The sequence below is a fragment of the Neomonachus schauinslandi genome, chromosome 8 (assembly GCF_002201575.2).
Source record: "Neomonachus schauinslandi chromosome 8, ASM220157v2, whole genome shotgun sequence".
In the NCBI taxonomy this organism is placed as follows: domain Eukaryota; kingdom Metazoa; phylum Chordata; class Mammalia; order Carnivora; family Phocidae; genus Neomonachus; species Neomonachus schauinslandi.
Window position 1 is genome coordinate 124,566,603 of NC_058410.1, and position 14,566 is coordinate 124,581,168.

General features: G+C 38.4%; 1 protein-coding gene across 4 annotated transcripts in view; it reads left to right on the forward strand.

Moving 5' to 3' along the window:
* The window catches only part of FARS2 (phenylalanyl-tRNA synthetase 2, mitochondrial), a 506,744-nt gene that overhangs the window by 119,328 nt on the left and 372,850 nt on the right, over positions 1-14,566 (forward strand). The window contains exon 1 of one of the 4 annotated variants that reach the window (XM_021697013.1): positions 14,048-14,056. The exons of the other annotated variants lie outside the window; for them this stretch is intronic. The gene's annotated coding sequence lies outside the window, so the exon portion shown is untranslated. Of the gene's footprint in view, positions 1-14,047; positions 14,057-14,566 lie in introns of those variants that run through there. 4 annotated transcript variants of the gene reach the window in all.

A 14,566-nucleotide genomic window follows, 5' to 3' on the forward strand; every position in this document is an offset into this window, starting at 1 on the left:
CTTTTTACAATTGGAACCCAAAACTTACTTTTACTTTTTTCACATTATTAATATGTTTAATGCTATTTTATCTGAGCATAGGTCATAAAATTCTGTCTCTCTCTCTCACACGTTCACACATACACACATACACACATACACACCAAAATTCAAGAGGTTATAACAGTTTGGTACAAAAGTAAGTTTCTCCCTTCTTCTGTTTCCCAGCCACCCAGTTCTCTTTCTTGGAGGCATCTGCTCTTATCAATATCTTTTTTTTTTTTTTTAAAGATTTTATTTATTCATTTGAGACACAGAGATACAGAGAGAGAGCGAGCATGAGCGGGGGGGAGGCAGAGGGAGAGGGAGAAGCAGGCTCCCCGCTAAGCCAGGAGCCCGACGTGGGGCTTGATCCCAGGACCCTGGCATCATGACCTGAGCCGAAGGCAGACGCTTAACCATCTGAGCCACCCAGGCGCCCCTGCTCTTGTCAATATCTTAACATTCATGCAGTCCTTATTATTCGTGGATTATTCATGGATTCTGTATTTGTGAATTTACCTAATTGCTACCATTTGTTTGTAACCTCAAAATCAACACTTGTGGGGCTTTCTCAATCATTTGAGGACACGCACCGAGTATTAAAACTTTGATGCATCCATGTTTCCACCTGAGGTCCAACAAGGCAATGCTCTGCCTTCTTATTTCAGCCCTTGCTGTAAACACATATCCTTTTTGCCATCTATTTAGTGCCATGTTTTTCACATTTTTGTGTTTGTTGTGGGTGATTTTGCTGTTTAAAATGGTCCCCAAGAATAGTGCTGAAGGTCTCTCTCATGCTTCCAAGCTCAGGAAGGCTGTGATGTGCCTAATGGAGAAAATACCTGTGTTAGATAGCTTTATTCAGCCCCGAGTTATAGTGCTGTTGGTTGTGAGTTCAATGTTAGTGAATCAACAGTATATATTAAATAGAGTATCTTTGAACAGAAACACACATAAAACAAGATTGTATATTGATTAGTTGACAAAAATGTGAACAGAGGCTCACAGGAAACTAACTCTGTATTTCCCCTAGGAGCAGTGTTTCAGTATTCACTAATCTAGTGTTCTCAGAGATGTTATAGATCATAACTACCGTGAATAATGGGAATGGACTATGTATATATTATTTTCATTATTTCTATTTCATATATATTTTGCAATTTCAATTAATTGCTTCCATGCACTAGCTAATCTTTACAAGTTACAAAGCATATAGAGAAATGCAGAACTATATTTTTTACAGGGCAGTGTTAGTGGAGAGCACAATATAATCTGGACTGATTGGGGCTGATTGGGGGCTGATGGAACCCTCAAAAGTGGGCCTAAATTTCACTCTTCTGCCATCTTGTCACTATATTCAGAATATGATTTAGCATGCACATAACAGCCTGCTCTGAAGTTAGAAAGAATGTTGTTTGATTTCCATCCTTTTAAATGGCTTGCTAAATGAACATCAGTGCTGTACTTTGCTTTTAGCTAGTTTATCATTAGATGTGCTGTGGGGAGAGGGTGACACCATGGAAATGTCACTGTGAGTTAATGAATAGTGTCTTTTCTCAGCAGAATAGTAATAGAGAAATCTATAGCATGGATATTCCTAATGGGGTTCACTCCTTTTGACTTGGAAAAACATTCCTTTTTTTTAAGGACAGAAACATTGTCCTTGTCCTCCAGTCACTTAAGATCTAGTGGATGGACTAGCGGTTCTCGGATACATTCAGTGAGTGTCTTATATGCACATGGGGAAGAGAGGAGAGATGGCTCAGTTGGGTTTGGGGAAGTATGTAGGATAAGACATGGTTTCACAGAGATAACATCTATGGAATTATCAAGCATGTCAGTGGGAAGGTGTGTTTTGGTTTGAAAAGAAAATTGCCAAGGAACTCATCAGGACTGTCTGTTGGAAAAAGCCAGGAAGGCTGGTATTTCTCAGGAGACGGCTGGTAATGGAAGTGGCAGGGGACGACCAGGACCTGGAAGAGTCAGAAGGCCTGGGTTTCAGTCCTGATGCTGTTTAGTGCTTTCAGTTTACAGTTAGTATGCGTGACTTTGGACAAATCAGTTTATGTTTTTTTTGTAGTGTTGTCCTGAGGATGAAATGAAAGAAATAATAAAAAGAAGAAAGAAAACCCATCAGAGAGGAGGTGATGTTACGTCACCATTTGCAGGTGGAGACGTATTTCAAGGCTGGTAGCATCTACTTAATAACTGTGGAACTGAGGACCAGCAGAGCCTTCGTGTGCTAAAGTTTACTCCTTTCTCCACTAAGCCCAGACTCCAGGACTTTATTTAGAGACTCTTAGATAAAATCAGTTTATTTAGAATATTTAGGAGAAAATAATTTTTAACCTGGAGGCTGTTTCTTCTATGTAACAGTAATATTTCTAATTGCTGAAAATAGTTTTTAATATGCAGTCTAGTGAGTTGATTTAAAATGGGTTTTAATTTTACTTGCCATAGCCATTCCACTTGCTAAATTATTTCTTGGTGAAAACTTTATTCTTCTTCATTAGCTGAGTACTTTTTAATTTTAAAACTGTTGTGTACATGTACATTAGTAAGATTATTATACAGTTATCTTAAATGAGGAAATTAGTGGATAATTATTCTGTCATTCTCCAAATATGGAATATGGAGAACCACAGTATATACCTCTCATTAAAAACAAAAATAAAAGATAACTAGTAGATTGGTTCAAGTTGAGAGTAACTAGCAGTTTTGATGTTTCACTTGAGTTTGATGAGATGCTGGGGAGCATAAAGAATGAGTTTGGTACATTTGTTTATAACGTGTTTGTGTTTTATATTTTATGTGCATTGAGAGGAACTTTTTCCCTGGCATATTGAGGACAAGTTCATTCATACTAATGGATACTGGTTATGTGATCTTAATTTTAACTGATGATACTTTTCCTGAGTGAAAAATAGTACAAGAGTGGTTGGGAATCTCTCTGCAATTCCAAATATGGTGATATCTATAGACACTTATTAACCAGTCTTCAAATTAATTTTGCAGTGTCTTTGGTCTGCAGTCATTCCCCCATGCATTTGTTTAATTACAGATTTTAACCTTTTGACTTAGGATAACAAAACTCATTTCTCTTGGAACCGAGTGCTGTATTTTTCCATTTGTTTTTGTGTCCATCACAAGATACTTTTCTCTTGAGTACCCCTCTATTCTTCAATAATTAAGAAGCTTCCAGTGTGACAGAACATTTTCACATCTCTCATTCTTGAAAATATGGCATTTATTAGCAAAGAATGGTATTGACAGTCATTTCTCAACTGAATTTATAGTGATGAAAAGACCTCTCTTATGAATGGGAACATTGTATATTCAGATAATGACTGTTTTAAAATTGCTTTTCCTGCTCCTCCCCCCCCAACTTAATTGTAATAAAAGACATTATCTACACAAAAGGTGACTATTACAAAAGGAGACTGAAGTGTCAAGGGATTTCCCGGGCTCTCTGATCCGTGTGCCCTGGCACCATCTCTCATCAGACTTGCCCTCTATGTGCAACTGCCAAGTCTTCTTGCATAATTGTCTTGACGAATGGTATACTCGTTAATATTGCAACTGGGCCTTAATCTGTGGAAGCCATGTGCCCCGGGCAGCCACGTCCAGTGCCAGTTTCTTGCTGGTGGCTTTAATCCATGCCTTAAATACGTTGTTGAAACCAATGCTGGATAAATAAATAGTCACTTAAGGTAAGAAGTACTTTCATTTATCCAGGCAAGAGAAGAGCATTTTTGAAAGGTAAGGGGCCGCTGGTGTTTCTGGGCTCTAGACCCTCTTGTAGGCTGGCACGACAGCTTCCTGCCTTGGAGGCTTTCCTTTTGTTACTTACATGCTCCAGAATCCATCAGAAAAACACATCGTGGTGAATCCTTAGAGAAAAGAGATTGTTCACTTTATTCTCTTCAGCGCTATTAAAGTGCCCAAGGTAGAAAAGCAGTGTTGTTGTTATCAGTGCCTACAGTCATTTCCAGGAATTAGGCACACCAGATGCTGTGCAAAATAATAATTGTGTCTAAATGAACAAAAGTCAAGGAAAGAGTGGGATGCTGTCAGTACAACTGTGTGTTAAAGTGTTCTCCTAGGCATTTCATTTTATTGCAAAATAAGGATTGCAAATACACAGTGTCCATTTGAGCCTGTGTTGGCTATTTTCCAGTGGGAGAGATGTACATGTCCACAGATAATTGCCACTAGGTTCAGTTGGCATGAGAACTGTGAATATTTCTATTTTAAACATCCAGGTTATTTATATTCACTTCAGCTCAGCCAGCAGGAGATACATTTTCCTGGTGCCCAGTTATTTCCAGAATTATCAGTTGCTGTATCTTCTGCTCTTCTGCACATCCAAGCTGGACTCTTGGTTTTCTTATTCTTTGTGTGTTGCATAGAATCCCTCCCGGAATAACCTTCCTAGTTATTCTGTAAGGTATAGCTATGTAGATGGTGTGTCCTTTTTTCTGATGACTGACTTCATTTGCATGTGGCCTTTTTCATGATAGTCTCACTTTCAGGAGGAAAGAACTCTGGCTAGGGTGACCAGCACCTTGGTGTGTGCAGTTTAATTTGTAAGACCTTTGTCCTGTTTGACCAAGTTTCAACTGTGTTCTTGGCTTCTATAACAATTTTGAGAGAGAGAGGGGCCACACACACATAACTTTTATGAGAGCATATTGTTATAATTGTTCTATTTTATTGTCAGTTGCTTTTGTTCATCTCTTATTGGGCCTCATTTATAAGGTAAACTTTATCACAGGTATGTATGCATAGGAAAAAACAGCATTTATAGGGTTCGTTACTCTCTGTGGTTTTAGTCATCCGCTGGGTGTCATGGAACATATCTCCCATGAATAAGGGGGGACTAGCATATATACATTTTACTTAGGAATGATTATTTATGTAAGACAGCAGGGGTAACCAGAGAAGTACTTTGTGAACTGTTTATTTCTACTTATAGCAGCAGTACAAGCTCACTAATGATAAGCTGGATGGCAGAAAAATGAAATTTTGTTGTTTCTAGTTAACTCTTCACACAGCCTTACATTTCAGCTTATTGTGAAAAGTAATGTTTGACGTTACTTTTGCCTAGCCCAACAATGGGACATCTTTAATGGAGCCTGGTGACCAAAGAATTTTATGCCCTTGGTAACCTTAAAGGTAAAAACTGCCGGTTATTTTTCCAGCAAAAGATGGGTTTACTTGGACGTAAAAGAGAATTACAATCCCAGGACAAACAAGCTGTGCCCAAACCGCGGGCAGGTCTGGGGAACAAATGAGAGGTGGGCTTTTTCAAGGAAAAAAGGAGTAAGTTTGGGAAGGCAGTTATGAAGGAAAAGTCCATTAGAATAAACAGAGTTCTAAGTATGGTGGCTTCTCATTGGCTGAGCTGTTGCCTGGGGGATGAGGAAAGGGTCTCTTCCTTTAGCTTCCTTCCAAGTGCAAGGTCAAGTCTCTCGTTGGGTCTGTAGTTGATGAAGAGTGGTAGGGCTCCCCTGCTGAAACCTCCTGACTTTGTTTAAGTGAATTTCCCGTTATTAAACACATTAAAAAAAAAAATAGAACAGAACTGCATGCTTGCTGTAGTTAATAGATTCCTCAGATTAGAAATATAAAAATACAAAATAGAAAATAAGGACCAGATATTATACCTATTAAATTTTGTTTAGTTCCTAAATATAGTATGCACATATTTATAGGTAGATAATATATTTGCATAGTTAAGATCATATCATACATACAATTTTATATCTTATTTATCACTTTAGAGGTATATGGTTATATCATTAAAACTCTTTGAAACTGTTGTACTTTATGAGTGCATAATATTTTATTGTATGGTTCTATAATTTACTCAATCACTCCCTTGTTGGGGGGATGTTTATGTTTCTAATTTTTTAGTAATGAAACTCCTTTGTGTTTAACTTGTGTCTTCATTTACATTATTTCATTGTGATAAATTCCTAGAAGGTAATTACGCTGTCAAAGGGTATGAACAGTTTTAAATCTTTTGGTAGTGCTGAACTGCTTTCTAGAAAGGTTGCACCAATAACACTCTCACTAGTAACCCAGAGAGCTGCCTTCTTAGAGACTTTTTTTTTTTTTTTGTATTCATACTACTCAGCAGGAATATAGGCACACTCTTTGCCTTGCCCTTTTATGAGTAAAAGTTAATAGAAGTTGGCCATTTCCCCACCATTATTTTAGTGGAGTAAAATGTACAAACTGTGTGTTGACTGAGCCACGATTCATATTTCATGGTAGAAACTGTTTAAGTATTGCATCTGAAGGTTAATGGAATGTGCCTGATCTTTTTCGTATGGTTATGACCATATGTCATGTTTGCTTACCATGGCCCTTTCTGGTAAGCTAATTGTGCTTTGTAGAAATTATCAGTCCAGCAGACTTAATGCACTGCTTAGTTTCTCTTACATACAAGACCAAGGGAGATTGAAAGGAAAGACTGTTTAAACCGTTACAAAATTCATTCATTTTAACAACAAACATTTACTTGGTATTTTGCTAGTTCTAGTCACTTGAGCTAGATTTATGGTAGTAAAGAAAGCTTACAGCGTTCTCATGTGGCCTGTTGAACAACCAGAAGAATCTAAATATAATCTGTGGCCATGTAACAAGATATCTTAGGTACCATTTTATTTATTAATTTAACTTAATTTAATTTTTAAAATAAAAATTATATATACTTAAGGTTATACAATATAATGATTTGACACACACATATATATGAAATGATTTCTACAGTCAAACTAATTCACAATCGTCTCCTCACATAGTTACTTTTTTTGTGTGTCTAATGAGAAGTGTCTGAAATCTACTTTTTAGTGAATTTCCAGTATTCAGTACAGTGTTATAAACTGTAGTTGTTGTCATGCCTTACATTAGATCTCTAGACTTATTCATCTTACAGACTGTAACTTTGTACCTTTTGACCAGTATCTTTCCATTTCCCCTTCCTCTGCATTCCTGGTCACCACCTTTCTACTCTTAATGCTCCTGTGTACTTGATTCTTTTTTTTTTTTTTTTTAAGATTTTATTTATTTATTTGAGAGAGAGAATGAGAGAGAGCGAGTACATGAGAGGGGGGAGGGCCAGAGGGAGAAGCAGACTCCCTGCCGAGCAGGGAGCCCGATGCGGGACTCGATCCCGGGACTCCAGGATCATGACCTGAGCCGAAGGCAGTCGCTTAACCAACTGAGCCACCCAGGCGCCCTGTGTACTTGATTCTTTTAGATTCCACATTATAGGTGAAATCTTAACTGGGCTTAAGAGTAGAACAAACATCTACCTGGGAATTAGGCCGCTGAGTTATGACCTCTGACCAGTTGATTGGCTGCACATCCTTGGGAATATAGCTAATCTGGGACTTGGCTTCTTTATCTATAAAATATGACTCTTGGACTTAATGATTTCTGTGGTCCTTTCTAGTTTGCAAAATGTTTAAATTTTTCTGAAGATTGAATATTATCTCTATTTATGAGCTGAGATCCATATACTATTTTAGAAGCTTAGTTTGTATACTAAAATACAATCTTGGGAATCAGTTTTGATTGTTTTGGGTATGGAATTCTCATTTTTCTTATATGAGGGTCTAGATCTGCCCTGTCCATTGTGGTATCTACTAGTCGTATGTGGCCAGTTTAAATTAGAATTAAGTTAAATAAAATGAAAAATGAAATCCCTCAATTGCACTCTCCACATTGCCAGTGTTCAGTAACCATATGTGGCTGGTGTCTACCATATTTGACAGTGTGGATATAGGATGTTGCTGTCATTGCAGAAAGTTCTGTTGGATGACATGGACCATTGTTTTTTGGTCAGAATAAGCTCTGTTTTAGTAAATAAGTATAACATTTGTATCAAAAAGGTCTGGGAAAAGTGATCCAGTATCTTTTTAAGATGTACTGCTTAGGGTCCGCTGGGACTTCTTTTTCCCCGTAGTTCCAGTGTCATTTTTTCATGAAATCTTCTCTGTCCTAGTTGGAACACAGAACTAAGTACATTGATTTTGACACTTGAAGAAAATGAACTTTAGCCTCACTTCCCTAAGGATTTTACAGTGTTAAAAGTGTTAAAGTGTCACCATATAATTTTGCTTTAAAAATAATTGTTTTTACAGAGTTTCAGTTTGGGATGATAAAAATGGTCCAGGGATAGATGGTGGTGATGTTGCACAACAATGTGAGTGTACCAAATGCCACTGAACTGTGCACTTAAAAATGATGAACTTTATGTTATGTATATGTTAACTGCACAAAACCCAATTTTCTCTGATTAGAAGGAAAATGAGCGTCTGGGTAGTATCAAAATAAAGTTGTGAGTATATTGTATTTCTGATTCAGGAGGAAGAGTAGAGGATTTAATTCTGTCACATCTGTCCCAGGCTGGGTTTTCCAGGAAGCAAATTCTGAGCTGAAGATTAGCAGTGCAGGATACTTATTAATTATGTGATGTTATTAATTATGTGATGTTGCTCTTGGCATCAACACCTGTGGGGGACTGGGAAGAAGCAGGATTAGGCAGAGGGGAAGTCGAGTCCCAGTGAAGATCTCAGCCACCTGCATGGGGGCCTGCCAGCCAGCTGTGTCCTGAAACATACCCCCCACCGTAATGGATGCAGGCTGTCCCTGGAAGGATGTGTGATTTTGGGCAGGGCTCTTTCTTTAGGTGAGGCTATCTCTAAAGTTTTCATTTATTTATTTAAGTAATCTCTCCACCCAACATGGGGCTTGGACTCATGACCTGGAGACCATGAATCCCATGCTCTTCCAAATGAGCCAGCCAGGCGCCCCTAGGTGAGGCTATCTTTAAAAAAGCTTGAAACCTTTGGAGCATCTGAGTGGATGAGTCCTCCATTCTTGAGGGTAGATTTCGGTGGTGCAGCACAGTTACTCATGGTCGTATCAACATCAAGCCAGAAGTCTGTTTTCTAAATAATCCACATTTCTGGACTATGTAAATAGAGGACCAGAAAGTAAGAGAAAAAGGGCTCTTGTGGTGTTAGGTAATTCCTACAACTACCAATAACCAAGAGCATAAGAAAGAGCAGGCTCCATTGAGATTTTTCATTTCTGTATCTGATTGGGTTAAGTATTTGTAATTGTTTATTTTTTCTTACAAAGTTATATATAATAGCTATAAGTAAATATTCTTTGGTGTGACATAATAATTTTTTATGTCCCCTGATCTTTAGTTAGTCAAAGTAGCTTAAAATACTGTATATTTGCATAACTTGGGATGACCAAAGAAGGAAGGAAAATATGATGGAGTGAATTAGCCCGTACCGTACACTGGGTGCTGTACACTGGGAGAAACTACCCCCTTACCTTCACAGGTACCATCATCAACAAACAATAGCAGTGAGCTCTTTTTATAGGGCTCTGAGGCACTCACTCTAAAGCCAGCAGAGTGATTTTGCCTCCTTCTGACTTTTACGGGGAAATGTATCAAAAGAAAGTCAGCACGAACTTACCCGAATAGCCTTTTAAAAAGTGTCTTGGCCCATTGCAGACATCTCAAAATGTCTTTGTAAGTAATAAAGAAAAAAAAGTTCATTGCATTTTTTAGTAGTGTTGACTATCTCTAGCATATTATTTTTAAGTCATGATAGGGTGAGAGGTACATAGAGTTCTTTATATATTTAATGCATGACATTTTTATATTCATTTTATAGAACTAAAACTTTGTATCACTGGCTAAAGAAACTCTTATTTACACCTTTGTTTTTGTGCCCTTTTTGCCTCCATCTTATTTCTCTTTTTCAGTGGCTTAGAGTAAAGTGGAAAGATCATGGGATTTTAAAGTTAGAGATAAGGATTCGAGGCCCCTCTTTGCTACTTTTATCCATGGGAATTGAGTTATGTCATTTATGAACAGTATTTCTTTTTCTGTGAATTGTGACTAATAATTGTGTGTACCATCAAGGTGTTATTGGAATCAGTAATAAGATGCATGTGAAATTATTTTTATAAAATGTAAAGCACTCTTGTTATTATGTGTACTTTTCAAAAGCTAATATTGACTTCTTGATAAGGAGCTGTATTATTGCTCATATAGGTGATTCTGACTTTAACATGATTGGCTGACCTAAAGGTAGGCCTAACGTTCAGTTAAGAAGGCTCTGGGGGCCCAAGAAATTGGAGTGAAGTAGGTTAAAATTGAGGGTGTGCCAGGAAGATAGATTATCTGGTACTAAGTAGTATTCAGATCAATATACTTATCTCCACTAGCCCCAGAACCCTTGGTTGGTGACTTTCTTGGATTCATACAGAATGTATATTAATTTTTACTTATTTTTTTAAATCGATAACCTTTGAGTCTATCTAGAAAAATCTTCTAGTGACTGCTCTCTTCTGTGAGGTTGTTCTGGATGACAAGTCAATTAATATACTTCTTTTTGGCTGACTCCTTACTTTCCAGTAACCAAATCAGTCAATCATCCTTGTTCCTCTAGTGTTTCCCTACACATTCTGAACTTACACTTTCTTTAAATCAGTTTCCTTTCCTTTTCAAATTTCTCATGTTTCTCTGAATTTTTATTTTCTACAGTAACTCTTAAATGGATTCCTCTTAATTTCATGCATAGTGCCCTCCCCTGACCCTACTATCTAATATTCATAACTTTCATCCTAAACTATAGCATTCCTCTTAGAAAAAAAATCACATTTACTTGGTGAATGTTGAGATCATACACAATATTGTTCTTTATAAATCTAAAGCTTTCTTTGGGAGATTAGGACCATCTATTAAAAGTTCCCTCAGCTTCCCTTCCTTTAGTTTCAGAAGTTTTAAATATTTTTATTTATTCTCTCTTTGGTATCCTCCTTCATTTTTACATCTTCCATTCATTTCATAACCCATTATAATCTGATTTCTGTCCTCACTCAGCCATTGAAATTGCCCTGTTGATGGTCGTCTTCTCAAATAGTTCTTTACTTTGCCCCCTGCCTAACCTCTTTGTTATGTTTTATCATGTTTTGTTTTTTTTTTTAAGATTTTATTTATTTATTTGACAGAGAGAGACACAGCGAGAGAGGGAACACAAGCAGGGGGGAGTGGGAGAGGGAGAAGGAGGCTCCCTGCTGAGCAGGGAGCCCGATGCGGGGCTCGATCCCAGGACCCTGGGATCATGACCTGAGCCAAAGGCAGACGCTTAACTACTGAGCCACCCAGGCGCCCCGTATGTTTTATCATGTTGACCAATTTTTTCCCCATCCTTTCCTGTTTTTCCTCTTTCACTTCTTCCGTCCTCTTTCATCCAGTATCAGGTGAAGTGCTAGACTCTGGGTATACGAAGATTTACATGAAAGAGAGAGAAGGGAGTGTATGTTCTACTCTCAAGAACCACACAGTCTAACAACAAACAAATAGTAATAGTACAGCATGCTAAGGATTGCACATACAGTGGCATTTAGGTTCAGAAAAGACCTTGATTTCCATCTAGAAACTCTCTGCTCGTAGCTTTGTGATATTGTACCCTTTGGTTCTCTTCTGGCTTACTCTTTATATACCCTTCCCTTAAATAGGGTAACTTCCAAGAATTTGGTCTTTTGCCCATTTTTATTTTTGCTCTTACCTGCCCATGGATTGTCATATACCTTTATAATATTAACTCTTACCTCTATACACATAATTTCCAAGGCCTACATTTCTAGCATTAATCTCTCACTTCATTTTCAAACCCATACCTCAGACTGATTCCTAGAAATTATAACATGACTATCTTCAGTCATATTTAACTTTAACCTGTCCAAAGCTGTTTCCCTCTCCAACCACAAATGCACATATGAAAATTATTTGAACAAACAAAATTCATCCTGTGTTTCCTGTCTCACTGAATAACTTTACTGTTTTCTCTGTTACCTGGTCTCTAGAAGTCTCTGTGTCATTTTTAACTCTAGATTCAACTCATCTTATCTTTTACATAACAGTCATTGAGTTAAGTATATTATGAACAGGATCTAGTTTAATTCTTTTACTATGAGGTAGGTATTGTTTTCTACATTTTTATGCATGAGAAACTTGAGAATCAGAAAGGTCAAGCTGTGTGTCCAAGAGTAATACACAGCGCCTGAGTGGCTGACTTAGGGTCACACTCACTTGGGTGTCTGCAAAGTGTGGTCTTTTGCCCTTTGTATTGTATTGACTCCTCTCACAGTTGGTCTCACTGTGTCTTCTGTACCAATATTAGCACATTTAAAATCCACATTTATACTTTTCTTTTAGTGGCTCTATAATCTACGTGTATTTGTGACTAGGAAGATATTCTTAATACTGTGGAAGAACTGAATTTTCGGTGAATTAAGCTAAAACAGGGCTCAGCAAACTTTTTCTGTAAAGAACAAGATACTAAGTGTTTCAGGTCTTTGTGAGCTGTACAGTCTCTGTGGCAGCTCTTTAGCTTTGCCTCCGGTAGAGCAGCTACCACAGACAGTATAGAAATGAACGGGCATTGCTGCATTCCAGCAAAACGTTATTTACAGAAACAGGACATGGGCAGGTTTGGCCTACCAGTTCTTGGTTACATAGTATTTCATTTCTTCATTTGCGCGTTTAAAATGCATTTATGTATAATCTAAATTGTTCAGGTAAGAGAGAAGTTAGGAGTGATTAAAGAGGTGTAATTTGAATTTAACAGTTGGGAGCTATTGATTGAGAAGCACTTAAGTCGGTCAGAGTTCTGAACTTTGTCCATGGGGAGGTTTATGAGTTTGCTCAAGAGACATGATCTCTTTGAGTCTTAGTTTCTTTGTAAATGGTAGTTATGAATAATGCTTACCTCACGACGTTGTTGAAAGTATGAGATGGAAGCCCACTGTGTCAGTAGAGCTATGACTGCCATCGGCAGTGTCATTTTCCTCCGTCTCCTGTGCTTTCCACATGAATTGTTTCTTTTTTTTTATTAAAGATTTTATTTATTTGAGAGAGAAAGAGAGAGAGAGAGAAAGAGAGCACAAGCAGGGGGAGTGGCAGAGGCAGAGGGAGAAGCAGGCTTCCCGCTGAGCAGGGACCCTGATGTGGGGCTTGATCCCAGGACTCCAGGATCATGATCTGAGCCGAAGGCAGACGCTGACTGAGCCACCCAGGTGCCCGGGACTGTTTCTTATAGAGAAATTTAAGAGACAAAAAGAATGGAATCTCCTTCTCAGATGGAAGTGGGAAAGTTATCATAATCATTATTCTCTCTCTGTAATAGATGACAATAGAAAAAAAACCCCAAATAATTGTTTTGGGTGGGGAGAAATGGTAGTGGGGAATATATGTCAGCGCTGAGCAGATAAAAAGTCTGGAAAGGAAGACAAGAAAATGTAACTTTTCTCAGTACTCAGTAAGCTGAGGGTGGGGTGAGGAGAACAAAGAAGGGGCATGAGGATGGGGCACATATGTGGGAACAGGACCTAGAAGAGGGTTTGGCCGTGTGAAGGGCTGGGAACCGAGAAGGAAAAGGTAGTCAACAACCCAGGAACAATTGCACCAATAGCCCCGTCCCCAGAAGAATTCTGACCTTTGCATCACAGCATATGCCTTTTGGAGGGAAGAGATGCTTTCTTGTGTCTTGCCAAGGGTGCTGAGCTCAGTAGCTCAGCCGGGTAGCTAACAACCTAACAGTGTGACTTCGCGCTAAGATGTAGAAGGTGGCGCATGCATATTTAAAATTCGTATCTATTGCATTGACAAGCCACTGAACACTAGATGGGAAGACAGATTTCCGCTGAAGTTCAGCCAAAAACACTTTTTGGAACAACTGACAAAATAGTGCCATAAATGAATTAAATCCAGGGAGTTGCTGGGTATCTTCTCTTATGATGGCAGTCTCCTGAGAAAGTGCTGTGCACAGGCTGCTAATAAGCAATCACACACATGCGCGATAACTTGTAGCTAGGTATTTTCAGTTACACTTTTGAATCGGGGGCACTGTGCTGCCTGAGTAAGTACTCAGTATGCTTTTGATGTCACCTGGAACAATACAGTTCACTCCTAATGCAGCTTACTATCACGAAGGTAGGTATTTTCTTAATGATTATAGGGCCCTCGAAATAAAATAACCACATGGTTGTATGTTTTAAAGTAGCCCAATAGATAAAAAATTCCAAAATTTTGGAGATGATTTGGGTGATTTAAGTTCATAATAATTTTTTTTGCCAGCATAGGGATAAAACAGCTGAAGATTTTCATTACTGAGACCCCTGAGTCAGTTTAAAACTTGTTTCTGTGACCATGGGGAATGAACACTGCATTAGTGGTCCAGTGGTTGTCTCACCTCTTCCAGTACTCCTTAGAGTTCGGTCAGCTGTACCTGATTGGTGGCATGAACAGCCTGTATCGGGTGACTGCCGAAGGGACTTAACACTATGAAATTTGATGCTCTTCTTAAATTAATTAATGTGGTGCTCTTCTTAAATTAAATTGTAGGCATTTTTAAAAAAGGTTGCATTTATTTGAGAGAGAGAGAGCATGAGCGGGGGGCGGGGTGGGCGTGGAGGGAGAGGGAGAAGCAGGCTCCCACCTAAG